Source organism: Theropithecus gelada, chromosome 17 (genome assembly GCF_003255815.1).
Source record: "Theropithecus gelada isolate Dixy chromosome 17, Tgel_1.0, whole genome shotgun sequence".
Taxonomy (NCBI): Eukaryota; Metazoa; Chordata; class Mammalia; order Primates; family Cercopithecidae; genus Theropithecus; species Theropithecus gelada.
The window spans coordinates 14,232,523-14,241,231 of NC_037685.1; the positions used below are offsets into that span (position 1 = coordinate 14,232,523).

Sequence of the window (8,709 nt, forward strand, 5' to 3'; positions counted from 1 at the left end):
TCCATGTCTCACTTCTCTCTGCCTCCCTCAAAGAAGTAATTATTGGAGGCCTCTTCTCCTTCTGATAAACTGCAGGGGCTAAGAAAGAGACTGGTGAGAAGAGAGCTCCATATGAAAGAACTGACTTCAAAGGCACAGCACATCAAAGTGACTTGCCAGGCAGCCTGAGATCTTGCTGAGCTGAGCTGGCCTGGCCTGCTTCTCCCCTCACAGTCTGGCTCAAACCACCACTCAGGGACTACTCAGGGATGGAAGAGATTTCAGAGCTCAAGCTGGCTGCATCCATCTGCACCAGCTGGGGAAAGTGCTAGATACATACCAGGTGTTACATCTTTTGTTTTGATTACATAAATGCTCTCAATAGATAGCGCTGAATAATATTATCACCTAATTCTCCTGGGGTTTCTTTCTCCTTCTTGAAGTATTTGACAGTAGTTTTCCAATTAGGTAGCAAAAATGAAATGAGGATTTGTGCCAGTGTAGCCTAGTGTGTTGAGTGAATAAGACCTAAGGATGAATCATCATCTGTGATGTCATCAAAAGGGTATTATTGGAGCTGCAGCAACACATGCTACAAGAAAGGAAACAAATGACCTTCAAAGAATCTATCATGCTACAAAACCAAATGACCCTCAAAACTGGGCAGTGTTGACAATACAACAGATATCCAGATGGAAACTGAGAGGTTCTGATTGTCACACTGATTAGTTCAAACATATGGGTTTGTGTTATCATATAAATGAACATTTGAATGCCTTGCTTTGTCGCTTTTCATCTATGTCCTAGCTGTACAGTAACTACAATCTTCCTCCTTTGAGTGTTATTTGAGTGTCTCTTCCTCCTTAATATCAGGGACTGTTTCACATATGTCCCTTTGCATTTTCTCCATTTCCCAGCACAAAGCCTGCCCAGAAGAGGAACCAGTCACTATTGCCTGAATGAGTGATGATGAATGCCATAGAGAAAGTATACATGAAGTCCTTTTTGTGTAACTTTTCATGGCTTGAAGTTGATACGGAAGACACCACTTTGGTATGCAGCAGAAACAAACTTCAAAAAGTCCACTGTATCAGGCTCTAGACAATTTTCACTAACACTTTGCATCTTCCTAAAAAATTGAATTATAGATGGTTAATAACGATGAAAATCTATACTACTTTCTACTCAGTCTACCAACTATATGATGCCACAGTACAATCTGAGTCATAGAAAAAGAACCTGGGGACAAAATATCTTTTCCATCTCTTTAAAGACTGAAACATATGATTGACCCATAGCCAATGTCATGTTTAAGAAACTTAGAAAAATTCAACATTAGACTTATATTAGACTGTCATCATTGTTTCACCTGCTGCTAAAACCCATATTTTCCTAAACCTCCTACGGTTTTGGACTTGCAGGGCTATCTACAATAGAGATTTACTTTCTAACTCGTTCAGAAACTATAATAAACCTTTGCTATTGTCACCTGCAAAGCCCAGCAGTTAGTGCAGGCTGTTTCTTCTCCTTTGCCTCCTGCAGGAAGTGCCTGTGCTTCAGGGTTGGTGCAGGATGCAGGATGGGTAGAACTTGTGTGTGTGTTCTACAGGGTCAGCCACTTCAATCAATGGCAGGTTATAGACAGCATTTCTCCTCTGGGAGGAGAATGTTACCTTTAGTGAAACTATTCACCTGGCTGGAGTTAATCAACTTACTCAGAGCACCGGGCTTGAACCTAAAGAAAATCATGCTGTGATTAGTAGAAAAAAAAGGGTTTTATGTCTCATTCACCACCAAAGTATAGTAGAAAATTACGGATCCCCAAATTCTCGCCTTTTACTTACAATATTTGAATCTGTGTGTGTGTGTGCACACCTCTGTGTGTTTTTTGTCATTCTGCTGTCACTGCCTCCTCCATGATTTTCTCATTGCTAGTCTACCACAGGAAAAGTTCCAAGACAGTAAAAGTTTTAGAGAGTAAAACATTAAAACACTTCCCTTTCCATTGTATTTAAAGAGGATCAAGACTAAGTGAATTAATATATTCACAATATATTCACAAAATGTCTGCTATGTTCTTAGGTACATATTAATAGTCATTTGACTCTGATAGCTGGAAACACTGATTCACATCCTTTCCTGCACGTTGGAATCACCCGGGGAGGTTTGTAATATATAGATGATTGAGTCTCAACTCCAGTGTTTCTGATTTAATTGGTCTAGATCACCACAGGCTTGCAGTTTGGCCATAAGCCTTTAAATGAAAGGCTCTTGGGTCTTTAGCCCAGAACTTCTCTTCCCTTCTCCTCTGCCTTTTAGGAAAAATACAGAAACAGAAACCCCACATGAGTTAAGCATGTATAGTCTGCTACTAATGAATCAAGTGCAAAAATTAGAAAAACACATAGTTTCCAAAAACATGCTGAATAAAGACAGATAAATGAGATATCCTCTTAGAAGAAACTCAAAAAATTTACCATTTGATTTTTTCTTCTTTTTTTTTTTTTTTTTTTTTTTTTTTTTAAGATGGAGTCTCACTCTCTCGCCCAGGCTGAAAGGCTGGAGTGCAGTGGCACAATCTCTGCTCACTACAACCTCCGCCTCTGGGGTTCAAGTGATTCTCAGCCTCTCAAGTAGCTGAGACCACAGGCAAGCCCTACTCACCTGGCTAATTATTGTGTTTTTAGTAGAGACAGGGTTTCAACATGTTGACCAGGCTGCTCTCGAATTCCTGACCTCAAGTGATCTGCCCACCTCGGCCTCCCAAAGTGCTGGTATTACAGATGTGAGCCATTGCGCCTGACCCCATTTGGTTTCTAGAGTTAAAATAGACACTTGTTAGTGTATCCTGTGGACATTTCCAGTGCCTGTCCACTTAGTCACAAACTGAGGATTCCTTTGAACTTTAAACCACACCCAACTCTTCTGAGCAGGCCTGACTTTTGAACAGATTAAATAGACTTTTACCTACGTAGGATGATTTGAAGGAGATGCAGCAAAACAAGCCTCTTTTGCAAATATCTCCTTTACCTGAATTTAAACATAAACAATTTATATTTCATGTTGTGTATGTACTTTTGGAATCGATGAATCTGTGTACTAAAATGGAAGTATTTCTGGTGGAGGAGAGAATAAAGGAAGCTCACTTAAGTCAGAGTTGGTAAATAATTTCCAGTTTACTTGGTGATTCCAATTGATTGGTAATGATGGTTAAGGGTACTGCATTGATAGATAATATATCATGACCAAGTTAGATGAATTTCAAGAAGGAAAAGTTGGTTTACATTGGCAAAAAATCTATACATATGATCTACCAGATTAAAGAAACAAGTTATTATGTCACAATGTGTAGAAACTATTTGGTAAACTTAACACCGTGTGTGTGTGTGTGTGTGTGTGTGTTTAAACTCAGAATAAAAATCAAAGAAACTTTCTTAACCTGACAAAATTTGTCTACCAAAATTTACAGTAAATATAAATTTTAATGGTAAAGTAAGCTAAAATCAGGAACAAGAAAAGAATGTCTATTATCATCACTTCTGTTTAACATAATAGTGTAATAAGGACAAAGGGGCAAAAAATGCAAAGGACTGCAAAGGAAGCAACAAAACCCCTTTTATTCATATATAATATGATTTCCACATTGAAGACCCAAAATAACCTACCAAAAATTAGAGCTAGTTAAAGTGTCTAGTAAAGTGCTTGAATGTGAGATTAACACATAGAAATTAATTAGTTATATATCAATGACAAACAAATATTATAAAATAAGATACTATTTTAAAAAGCTACTTTTTAAAAAACCCTTTAAGGTACCAAGCTACCATGAAATAAATCAAACAAAATAAGCACAAGACATTTATGGAGAAAATTTTTAACATTATGAGAGAGATTTAAAAATCTCTAAATAAATGGGAATATTATTTTCATGGAAAGTATAAGAACTCAATATCAAAAAGATGTCAATCTCCATAAATTGTTTACAGATTAAAAATCTGATAGGCTTTTCAAGAAACATGGTAGCCAATTCTAAAACTTATATGGAAAATGAATATCACAAACTAGGGGAGAAACTTCTGATGAAGAGTCCAGTGTAGAGATTTGCCCAACATAATCTCAAGGCTTACAGAACTAACATAATTAGAGTTATACAATAGTAACTTAGAGCAGAGAGATCAGTCAGTGCAACAGAACAAAACAGACCCAATCATACGAGAGATATGGCAAAACGATACATATTCAATGAACGAGCTGATACAATCAACAATCCTTATAAAAAATTAAGTTGCACACTTTCTCACACTATGGGCAAAATCAATTCCCAATGGAATAAATATATAAATGTAAAAGATAAAACTTCAAAACTTTTAGAAAACAAAATAGAATATCCTTATGATCTCAAAATAGAAAAGGATCTTTTAATACAAAACAATGCTAATCAAATTAGTCATATCATCTGACATGGCAAAAGCATTTCACAAAATCCAACACCATTCATGTTAGAAACTGTCAGCAAGTGAGGAAAAGAGAGATAGGTGCTAACTTCACCTTGATAAAAAGCATGGAGACATACTATGTTCATGGATTGGAAACCTCAACATAGTAAAGATGTAGGTTTAATGCAATGCCTGTCAAAATCCTATTGAGGTTTAAAGTGGAAGAAATCACTTTAACCAATATTGATGTTTATTCTATAGTTACAATAATCAAGAGCATGGTATCAGTGGAGGGACAGACACATAGATCAATGGAAGAGTATAAAGAACCCCAAAATAAACTAACACAAATACACTCAGCTGATTCTTTAAAAAGGTACAGAAGCAATTCAGTGGAGGAAGGAAAGTCTTTTGACAAATGGTGCTGAAGCAATTGGAAAAATACAGGCAAAATCTAAACCTCAACCTAAACTTCACAGCTTAAAAAACTTAACTCAAAATGCATCACACACTTAATTGTACAAAAATTTAGGATATAGGGCTAGGCAAATATTTCTAAGACTTGACACCAAAAGCACAATCCATAAAAGGAAAAAATTAATAAATTGAACCTCATCAAAGTTAAAAATACTGACCATACAATAAAAGATTGATAATTTCTACAACACAGAAATTAATAATAATAATACATTTCAAAGCATTGAAAAGAAAGTAAAAAGGCAAATCAACACTAGGAGAAGATATTTTAAACACATGTGACAAACAGAGATTAACATCTAACATATCTTAAGAACTCACGCGAATTAATTTTTGTAAAGTCTAACAACCCAACAGAAAATAGCCAAAAACTAAGAAGAGGTGATTTTATGGAAGAGAAAACACTAACTGCTAATAAACTGAGAAAAAACTATCTGATGTTCAACAAACATGACAAAAACAAACAATTGGAAAAGGATTCCCTATTCAATAAATGGTGCCGGAATAACTGGCTGGCCATATGCAGAGGAAACTAGATTCCTTCCTTACACCATATACAAAAATTAACTTAAGACAGATTAAAGGATTAAAGACTTAAATTCAACACCCAAAACAATAAAAACCCTGGAGGACAACCAAGGTAATACCATTCAGAACACAGGCACGGTTAAAGATTTCATGATGAAGATGCCAAAAGCAATTGAACAAATGCAAAAATTCACAAATGGGATCAAATTAAACTAAAGAGCTTCTGCACAGCAAAAGAAACTATCAACAGAGTAAACAGCCAACCTACAGAATGAGAGAAAATTTTTACAAGCTATGCATCCGACAAAGGTCTAATATCTAACATCTATAAGGAACTTTAAATAATTTACAAGAAATAAAAAATATAAACAAGTAGGCAAAGGACATGAACACACTTTTCAAAAGAAGACATACATGTGGTCAACAATCATAAGAAAAAAGGTCAACATCACTGATCATTAGAGAAATGCAAATCAAACCACAATGAGATACCATCAAATAACAGTCAGAATGGCTATTATTAAAAAGTTAAAAACTAACAGTTGCTGGCAAAGTTGTGGAGAAAAAAGAATGCTTATACATTAGTTCAGCCATTGTGGAATACAGTGTAATGATTTCCCAAAGACCTAAAGACAAAAATATCATTTGACCAAGCAATTGCATTACCAGATATATACACAAAGGAATATAAATCATTCTGCTATAAAGAAACATGCACACATATGTTTATTGCAGCACTGTTCACCATAGCAAAGACATGGAATCAACCTAAATGCCCATCAGTGATAGATTGGATAAAGAAAATGTGGTATATATACACCACGGAATACTATGCAGCCATAAAGAATGAGATCATGTTCTTCACAGGAACATGAATGGAACAGGAGGCCATTATCCTTAGCAAACTAACACAGGAACAGAAAACCAAATACTGCATATTCTCACTTATAAGTGGGAGCTAAATGATGAGAACACATGGACACATGGTGAGGAGGGTAACAATACACACTGGGGCCTTTCAGAGGGTGGAGGGTGGGAGGAGGGAGAGGATCAGGAAAAATAACTTATGAGTACTAGGCTTAATACCTGGGTGATGAAGTAATCTGTACAACAAACCCCCATGATACACGCTTACCTATGTAACAAACTTGCACTTGTTCCCCTGAACTTAAAATAACAGTATTTTTAAACTGAGAAAGAAGTTCACCCTCATTAATAATTAGGAAAATGAACCTGACACCACAATAAGCCAATATTTAATGCTCATTCGATTGAGAAAATTTTTATAAGTACATTACTTCCAAGTCTTAGGGATAACATTAAGCAAAGGGTATTCAACATTGTGTATTACAGTTATAATTTTTTAAAAAAAATTAATCCATATCCATCTAAAAACAATGGACAAATAAAATTTGAAAAATGTATGTAATAGAAGATGATGTCGTGATGAAAATGAATATAACCATAAGTAATGACATGAAAGTATCTGAGACATTATGTTAAGTCAAAACATTAAACACAGAAGACTGAAGATGGCATGAAACAATTTTGAAAATGCTAAAAAACAAAGTTAAGCATTGTTTAGAGATATTTACATATGTAAATAAACTTTTTTACAAACAAGGAAACAACAAAGAGAAAGAATCTGGGAGGAACAGGCAAGAAGTTTTAAAAGCTCAGAGATGTGTGCTTGCTTCGGCAGCACATACACTAAAATTGGAACAATACAGAGAAGATTAGCATAACCCACGCACAAGGATGACATGCAAATTTGTGAAGTATTCCATATTTTTATGAGGTAAAGGAGCATGTTCTAACCCAATGCAAAGAAGCTAAGAACCTTGATAAAAGGTTAGAGGAACTGCTATGTAGAATAAGCAGTTTAGAGTGGAATATAAATGACCTGATGGAGCTGAAACACATAGCACAAGAACTTCGTGAAACATACACAAGTATCGACAGCTGAATAGAACAAGTGGAAGAAAGGATATCAGAGTCTGAAGACCACCTTACTGAAATAAGATGTGCAGACAAGAATAGAGAAAAAAAAGAATGAAAAGGCATGAACAAAGCCTACAAGAATATGGGACTTCATAAAAAGACCGATTGACGGGAGTACCAGAAGGAGAGGAGGAGAATGGAAACAAGCTGGAAAACACACTTCAGGATATTATTCAGGAGAACTTCCCCAACCTAAAGAGACAGGCCAACATGCAAATTCAGGGAACACAGACAATAACATTAAGATACTCCATGAGAAGATAAACCCAAGACACATAATCGCCAGATTCTCCAAGGTCAAAATGAGGGAAAAACTGTTCAAGGTAGCCAGAGAGAAAGTCCAGGTCATCTATAAAAGGATGCCCATCAGACTAACAGTGGACTTCTCAGCAGAAGCTCTACAAGCCAGAAGAGATTGGGGGCCAATATTCAACATTCTTAAAGAAAAGAATTTTCAACCCAGAATTTCATATCCAGTCGAACTAAGCTTCATAAGCAAAGGATAAATAAAATATTTTCCAGAGAAGCAAATGCTGAGGGATTTCTTTTCCACCAGGTCTGCCCTGCAAGAGCTCCTGAAAGAAGCAGTAAATATGGAAAGCAAAAACCAGTACCAGCCACTGCAAAAACAAACAAAAATATAAAGACCAATGACACTATGAAGAAACTGCAACAACTAGTGAGCAAAATAACCAAATAGCTAACTATTCTGAATATATATGCACCCAATACAGGAGCACTCAGATTCATAAAACAAGTTCTTAGAGACCTACAAAGAGACTTAGACTCCCACTCAAGAATAGTGGGAGATTTTAACACCCCACTGTCAATATTAGACAGATCAACAAGACAAAAAATTAACAAGGATATTCAGGACTTGAACTCAGCTCTGGATTAAGTGGACCTAGTAGGCATCTATAGAACTCTATACCCCAAATCAACAGAATACACATTATTCTCAGTGCCACATGGCACTTATTCTAAAATTGACCACATAATTGGAAGTAAAACACTTCTCAGCAAATGCAAAAGAACTGAAATCATAACAAACAGTTTCTCAGACCACAGTGCAATGAAAATAGAACTCAGGATTAAGAAACTCACTTAAAACCACACAATTTCATGGAAATGAACAACCTGCTTCTGAATGACTCCTGAATAAATAATGAAATTAAGGCAGAAATCAAGAAGTTCTTTGAAACCAATTAGAACGAAGAGACAATGTACCAGAATCTCTGGGACACAGCTAAAGCATTACTAAGAGGGAAATTTATAGCACTAAATACCC

At 35.8% G+C, this 8,709-nt stretch overlaps 1 non-coding gene across 1 annotated transcript; it reads left to right on the forward strand.

Annotated features, from left to right (window-relative positions):
* The first annotated feature begins 7,106 nt into the window (after positions 1-7,106).
* LOC112611221 lies at positions 7,107-7,213 on the forward strand. Its single transcript, XR_003116590.1, has one exon. It is a non-coding gene; the product is annotated as a U6 spliceosomal RNA (small nuclear RNA).
* Positions 7,214-8,709: the final 1,496 nt, after the last annotated feature.